Genomic DNA, 7,924 nt, shown 5'->3' with positions numbered 1-7,924 from the left:
TGATTGTGGTCCCTTTCCTTGCATCAAAAATCAACCAGGAGGAGGTGATGGAGGCAGAGACCAGCAAATCAGGGGAGGTGCAGGAATGGAAATGAAAGAGGAAAGTCCGGAGGAGATGGAATGAGAGGCCACCAATCTGAGGGGAGGTGATGTGAGTTCTCCTCTGTTCCCCTGTTGGCTGCAGATGGCTGAGCTGGAGGAGCTCAGGTAGCTGTGCCAGGGTCTTGCTGAGCCCTGCCTTCTCTTTATGATAGAAGTGTTGGGGATTTACTAGGACAAGATCTGCCTTTTCTTTCATAAAGAAAGTTTCTGGTTAGCTCTGCCCTGTCCCTCAACCACTGGCCAAATCCATGACATCAGCTACCACCTTGACAGTGGTCCTCTGGGAGTTGTCCAATTCACATGTGGACACAAGGTCACATTCTTGTGTGGGCAGCATAATTTTTACCCATCCTGGACATGGCAGCAGCAGATGATGTGCTGTCTCCCTTGGCAGGCACAGGTTCTGGACACCACCAGACTGTTGAGGAGCTGTGTGCAAAGTGCCATGGGGATGCTCAGTGATGAGGAGAGCTGCACACACAACATGAGAAGAGTCACCGTCCTCCTCAGCCTCTTGAACAGGGACATTGTGTGCAGTAGTACGAGACATGTCCCTGCTTCTCATCCTACCCCAGCAGGCCCTTCCTGAGCAGTGGGGATAAGGTGGCTGAGTGTGGTGAGCTGCCCTTCTAGGTTCTTGTGTCTTGGCAGATGCAGCTGGCATAGCGGGAATCTAAGGACATCTCTTGAATTCTGCTCTAGAGTTGGCCTGGCCAGGGGACCTTTGGCTTCCCTCTGCAAGAGAACTGGTCAAGCAGCACAGCAGAGCCTCCAATTTGGTGCTGACAGGTGGCCAAATTATGTACCTTTTGCCTTTCTACAGCCTTGTTTTTGTGGATATCCAAGATGCACCTCTCCATCCTTCTAAAGAAGCAAGAAGAGAACAAGCTCTGCAGTCTGAAGGAGCGGGTGGGGAGAGAAGTTGCAAACCAGGATGCACTCTAGGAGGCCGGCACCTTCAGGTACTATGAGCAGTGGGCAGTGCAGGTACTTGCTATACCGTCTCAGGGGAAGGAGCACACCCAGGTGTATTTTTCTCCACCTTAGGAGGGCAGAGCTATGTTTTTGCTCCAAGATCTCAAAACAGACCTGGATGGTGGTTATGTGTGGTTGCTGGCCATGCAGGTTGTGGTCCTGGGGTGTTTATTGACCACCTGGAGTTGGTCATGAAAGATTGTTGGCCACCTGAATGGTGGTCATGGGGATTGTTGGCTTCCTTTCTCTGCTTTTGTGTGCTTTACTTTATTTCATTATAGAGAACTTTAAAAATATTGTTCTCATAGGATGTTTGCCAGCATGTCATAAATAGCAGCCAGGGTTGCCATTCAAGGTTATTAAAATTGAGATGGAGATATACAGAGAAGTAACAAAAATTATCTTTTCAGGCTACTGCTTGAAGTAACAGAAAGTACAAAAATAGGACCCAGGAGTGTCATTTATTATCCATGATCCTTTTTCTACAAAACCATAACCCTTTTCTTCAGACTTGAGACAATCTTTAAAGAGCCTGTGCCATGGGGACAGGAGGTTTGCTCAGGGTCTCAGATGGAGAGTCTAAGAGTCCGAAACTACCTGTGGGCAGGGTGATATTAGGCCAATGAGGTCCTCCAAGGTCCCTCCAGTTCTGCTCTTCTGACCTCATGGCTCCAGGTCTGCTGCCTCACGTGGTTCACAGGGGGAATGTGGGTGATGGCAGAGTCCTGGGCGGCCAAGGCCCATGGGTGCTGGCTTCCTCACCACAGGATCTTTTCCATTTTGAGTTCTCTCTGCAGTGCTCCTTAACTTCTTTCCTAGTTACACCTTCTGAAGGACGTTTGTGAGCCCAGAAACTGAGTATGCTTTTGTCTCCCTGGATGGTCTCCCTTTCTTAGCACATGTCCAAGCCATGTCCCATCGCTCCTTTGCCACTGTTGCTCTGGCCTTACTGGGTTTTCCAGCCTCCCTTTTCACTGTCCCATGGTCCACAGCACCTAGGACCAGTTTCTTCTGGTCACCAGCAACACTGAAGAACAATTGGACCTGTTTGCACTGTACCCTCAATGCCCATTTCTGGCAGGCCCTTGGGAAACTGCTGGTCTGTCACAGGATCTTGTGACGCTTCACCAGCACTGTGTGTCTCAGACTTAATGTCACATACCATTGGGGCTAGATTGCTGGCCTCCTTGGAGTCCTTTCTGGCAGAAGTCTTCTGGTTTTTAGTTAATCATTTTATATAGCCTGTTGCCTTCATTTTTTTTAATTCTCAAATTATTTCAAATTTGGTCTCCTGGAGACCCTCTGTGGTGACTGCATTACTATGGATCACTTTTCAGGGCTCTCAGCTGCTCCAACCCAGGGTCTTTTCACTGCCTCCCCTATATCCTCTGTGCATGTTCTAGGCTGGGGTCTTTTTTTTTAACAGTGAGAGAGAGGGAGAGAGTGAGAGAGAGAGAGAGAATTTTAATATTTATTTTTTAGTATTTGGCGCACACAACATCTTAGTTTGTATGTGGTGCTGAGGATCGAACCCGGGCCGCACGCATGCTAGGCGAGCGCGCTACCGCTTGGGCCACATCCCCAGCCCAAACCTGGGGTCTTAAGACAAGGGATGTCCTTGACTAATGGGATGTTTGTTTTCTCAATAGATATTTTTAAATTTGCTGTAGAATCCTTTGTATTGTATACTCAGAAAAAGAAATTCCCTACAAAGGGCTTCACTTTCTTTTTCAACATAAATATTTATTAATTATACCTTTTTCTACAAGAAATTGTGGCACTTTTCATTATGTAAAAAATATATCATTTTAGCATGAATGTGAGATGTAGTTAATTCGACCAATTAACCACTGTCAGTCTAAAGTACTCAGGGTTACTTACAGAAACACCTTCAAGAAAAGCTGAATTTTTGATAAACGTATTTTCTTATTTAACTTTGTCTGTATCAAATTTAGTTTGGTCTCTTCATCTTTATTATATTTTATCTATAGCTACATTTAAAAAAAATATTTATCTAATTTTATAGTGAAGTTGGTCATTATTCGATTTGTTTTTAGAACCTAGTAGGCTTGTTCCAAAAAATTATATAAAATGCAGCAAATACTTCTTCATCTTTTCAAGGCACTAGTTACTATTACTAAATGTAAAATTAAGTTCCATACATCCTGCTTATAATGTTAAGACAAATGCATTTGTGAGTCTCTTATACTTAAAAGTGATGGAAACTTCAATTTGTAGCCCTGGCTTGTAGGCTAGAAAGCTTGTTGACACAGAGGAAGGAGGTGTCAAGAACAGCACTGGCTATGATGCTGAGCCACTGTCCCCTGTCCCCTGTCCCACCCCTGCTGCAGACATACCCTTTGGAAGTGGGTCCAAAGCACAGTCACCCCTCTGCTGGCCAGCATAATTTCTCTCATTGACAGAGATGACAACCTGGAGCTTCTGATTAGACCAGACTCACCAACCTGGGCAGTTGTGGATGTATATTTTTAGTAACAGTAAGTTGTTGAACATTCTGCTTGTAATGAATAATATAAGGTGAATGAAAATCCACACAGCACCCTTAGTCACTTTCCTGGGCTTGAGAACGTAGACGCTGCTTTCCAAGGAATGTTTTGCCAGCTCTTTCTGCGAGGTTGTGGCATCCTGACAGGTCTTTGTCCTGTCTCTCTCCTCATTTTCTCCTCTCAGGGCACCTGTGATAGTTCAGAAAGTCAGGTTGGATTCTGTGTGCAGTGGGGACACTGCTCTTTTGAAAGAATATGTCCTTGATCATGCTCATGTTCCATTATACTGTTCCCTATTTTGTGTGGGGCCTCCGCAAGCTTTCTGTTCAGATTGCAAGGACTTCAATTCGTGAATGTAGGCCAATACGATGCAGGAGAGAGACAGGCACAGGCCCTGGAGACCTGGTTCTGCCTGAGGCTTTGGACCCCTCCTAGGCCCTGCATAGATTGCCTGCTTTCATTCTGTCTGTCAACAGGGGTTATGAGGTAGCCCTCCAGTTCTTGTTAAGCAGGAGCCCTGGCCATAAAGGGAGACAGCAACTGTCTGTGCAGCCTTGTTTTATTTTTATGTGTTACAGGGGATGGAACCCAGGCCTTGCACATGCCAAGCAAGCAATTTACCATGGAGCCACCCCTGGCCCACAGCACCTTCACCTCTCATTCACCTTACCTAACTGCAGATCCAAGAATGAGATGTTTACCATCATGGTGCAGAACCATATGAGCCTTCCTGAGGGTTCTTGTAACAGTTTCCCCTTCAGCTGGAGAATCAGGGACTATCTGGAAGAGCTCTTGGTCAAGGCCCAGTATATCACAGATGTAAAAAGTGAGCACTGCTCAAGATTGGCCTGATGCAGACTTTACCCATAAAGACACTGCCTGACCATTAGTGGGCAGACAGCAGCTAGCACCTAGTAAATTCTGGGACTTGTAGTTTTCACACTTTCCATGTGGAATAGGCTCAAGTTCATGTCCTGCCTTCATTCTGAAATTTCTGCTGAAGGAGTAAGTCTCCAGGAGGCGAGAAGCCTTTAAGTCACACCCCATCAAGGGAGCCTGTGAGGTGATTCAATGGTGCACTGACCAGCAGTACGGTGAACTGGAGCAAGTTCCAGCAGGCACAGGGCTTGCTACCTGCTGCAAGTTGACCATTTCAATCCTGAGGCTCAGATCCAGGAAAGGTCCCAAAAAGCTTTCTCAGCAAATACTAGCAATGAAAGGAGTGTATCCCCTTCTTCCATGCTAAGACATTGGTCTCTCTCCTAGAGAGCAAGCTTTTCTTAGCTTGTGGCTTTAATTGTCTCAATCCATTCTGGCTTTCTCCCTAAATTGCAGTCAGATAAGTTAGTAGAAGTCTTCCAGCAGACTACCCTGGGCATATTCCTTGCGCAGTTTCCTGGGGATCTGTAGCAGGAGCTGGTTCAGTACTATCTGAGGGACTTCTTGCTCTTGACTATGAGAGTGTCTACCTGGGAGGAGCTAAAGGCAGGTACCTACTCAAGATCATGTGTGGAAATTGCATGGTATTGACTAGGGGCAAACATGGGAACTCAGCTTCTGAGATCTAATGCTGCAGTGTGGGAGAACATAATGAAGCCATGCAGGATGCTAGGCTCAGAATGTCCCCTGAGCAGAACACATGACCAGTTCTTATCACTCCCCAAGGCCCTGAGAAATGGGGCATACTAGTACCTTAAGAAGCTCTCCAGGTTCCTTGTAACATTCTATGAAATTGTTGAGTTTCTCTTGACAAAATTAAGATACATATGTAACTAATCTCTTAAGGTAAAAATAATAAGTGAAACTCAGTGGAATGGTTGACACTTTTTGTTTCTAGAGCTGGGGAGAAAACCAAGAGTCTCAGACATGCTAGACAAGTGCTAACTGCAGAGCTGCAGCCAAGCCTGAGATGGAAACTCAGATGCCTCGCAATCACATGCAGCACAGAAAAAGAAGGTAAAGAATGTGGGAGAACATACTCTAGCCAGAATAATAAAATGTTATCAAGGTGTTTCAGGGACTGAGCAGAATATATCTTATTTTTAAAAATGGGTAGAAGTTATTAGTCAGCTGTACAGGCATAATTTTTCAGGCTTCTAGAAGGCTTTGCTCACATGCTCAGCCCAACCAGTCAGTCAAGAGAAGATAAAAAGTCTTCCGATGCCAGTTGTGCCTGCTTATCTGGCAAAACTGAGTTTTCCAAAAGAAGGGCAGGCTTACAGTCTTCCTGGGCAGGTGCTGAGCAGTGGTCACATGGCATGGTGGTTGGGAAGCCTGCCCCCTGCAGCTTCTTGTCTTGCTGTGAGTATCAGCTAAGTCCAGGCAGGTGCTCACAGCAAGGCTTTCCAGCTTTATTTCTGATCAAGAAGAATTAGAAACAATTTAAGTGTCCAAATAAATGAAGGAGGGACATATTAAAGTAGGACAATTTTAAAATAGTTGTTTTCAACCATTGAAAACAACATTTTCACAGAAAATGAGTGATAGAGGTATTCTTATAATCTAATCCTGAGTGGAAAAAAAAATCAGGAACAGAGTGATTCTGATTTGAGGATGGTTCTGAGGAAAGACACAGCTGGGAAAATGGCTAGAGGCTGTCCTGAAAAGAAGTCAGGAGATTGGAAGTCTGGCTTGTAATTTTCTTTCTCGTGTTTTTTGAATAGTTATGATTTCCCATAGGAAAACACATCTTTATGATTTAAAAATACATATTGAAAAGTGTTCAAAACCTCAATTTCTGCAGATGGTCCTGTGGTCCTGTGTCTGTGAGCTATGAGCAGCCTCAGGGAGGCCCAAGGATGGGCTCTGCTTGCTGTGGGTGCACCTTCCCTATCCACATTTCAGGACCTGGCTGCACAAATTCTCCAGAATTGTGACCATCCACCTGCAGGTTCTTCAGAGCCTCACTGAAGCTGCACAAAAGCATAACACAGTTGGCAGTGAGTTGGGAGGGAGGCCTAGTCCCTGGTCTGTCCACAGGAGCTCAAGAAAAGACCCTTCAGGGGCATGTGAGTCAGCATAGCTGAGAGATTTTGGGAACAGCTGGCTAGTGCTTCCTGTGTCCCAAGACCCAAAGGAGCAGGTTAAGAACCTAGAATGCAAGGACACACTGCCCCTGCCAGAAGCTCTGGCCTAAGGGAAACACAGCCAATGAAGCATATGGGTGGAGAAGCAGGGGCCCTGTGGGGTCACATGGTTGCTCTGGTCTTCTTAGACACTAGATGTGTTTGCTGCAATGACTTGTGCTGAAATTCTGACAAGAAACACCCTAAAGCCAATTCCCCAGGCCTGGATGCATCTAGGAAAGAAGCTGCTCATACCACTGGAGCTTGTCTGCTCAGATTGGTACTTTCAAGACAGCAGGAGCACAGCCAAAGCTGTCACTGAAGAGGTCAGGTGAGACCCAGAGCCCGGCTCACCCTGGCATGCTTGGCCTGTGCTCTTCAGTGGAATCCAGGTCCTGGTACAGTTGGCAGGAGGGTAAGCAGGTGCTCCTGCCATGGGAGGGGCTTTTTGTGCACTCACTCTGTCCTTGATAAACCATGTCAAGTGCCAGGCATCTCGTTAGTGCTGGAGAAACAGAAAAACCACATTCAGGGAGGCCATGGTACCCCAGGGCCAAAGAAAGTCAGGCAGGTTATTAAGCTGCACTTTGAGAACCACTTTGGTGGCAGGGAGCCATGAGAACAGACAGAGGCAGGCAGGGCAAGCAGAGGGGCAGGCCTTCATGGTTGGGGAGGGCCATGAGGATCAAGAGGGACTCACCATGTGCAGGATTATGAGAGAGTGGGTACAGTGGCAGTACCTCATATGCTGAGGTAGCAAAGTGAGACTCCAAGTCCTGCCTGCATGGAGAGCTGTGGGAGTGCTGAGGACAGGGCTGGTGGATAACCTTTCCTGTCAATTCATCCTCCAGTGTTGCCTCACACCTGCCTTCTCATCCCCTCCTCCTGCCTCAGAGTCCTTGTTTGGAGCTGAGTGTGTAACACCCTCTTTTGACAGAACCCAGTGGAATCAGGTTTTCTCCATTGCACTCTTTGTGGAGCACATGCTTCTGGGGACCGAGAGCCAGATTCCTGAGCTATGTCAGCTGGTGACCAAGTACATCTTTCACTAGACAATGTGAGCACTGGGCATTTCTCTTGGTGGAATGCAGAGTTTGGGAGCCCACTCTGCCCTTACCTGCAGGTCAGTGCTGGGACCTCATCCAGTCCCATGGGGGAATGTGGCTCATCAGCCGGCCATTGCATAGATAAGCTCAGTTCAAGAATTTGCCCTCCCTGATAGCTGAGTCAGGGCATATTACTTAGGGATAGGAATGACTGTACAGAAAGGGACTT

General features: G+C 46.6%; 1 long non-coding RNA gene across 1 annotated transcript; it reads left to right on the top strand.

The window, feature by feature from the left end:
- Nucleotides 1-956: 956 nt before the first annotated feature.
- On the top strand, nucleotides 957-7,718 carry LOC144364727 (uncharacterized). The gene is made up of 3 exons (XR_013434091.1): nucleotides 957-1,064; nucleotides 5,422-5,540; nucleotides 7,587-7,718. It is a non-coding gene; the product is annotated as an uncharacterized LOC144364727 (long non-coding RNA).
- Nucleotides 7,719-7,924: the final 206 nt, after the last annotated feature.

The sequence above is a fragment of the Ictidomys tridecemlineatus genome, unplaced genomic scaffold, assembly GCF_052094955.1.
Source record: "Ictidomys tridecemlineatus isolate mIctTri1 unplaced genomic scaffold, mIctTri1.hap1 Scaffold_89, whole genome shotgun sequence".
Lineage (NCBI taxonomy): Eukaryota > Metazoa > Chordata > Mammalia > Rodentia > Sciuridae > Ictidomys > Ictidomys tridecemlineatus.
This window is presented reverse-complemented; position numbering and strand designations above follow the sequence as displayed.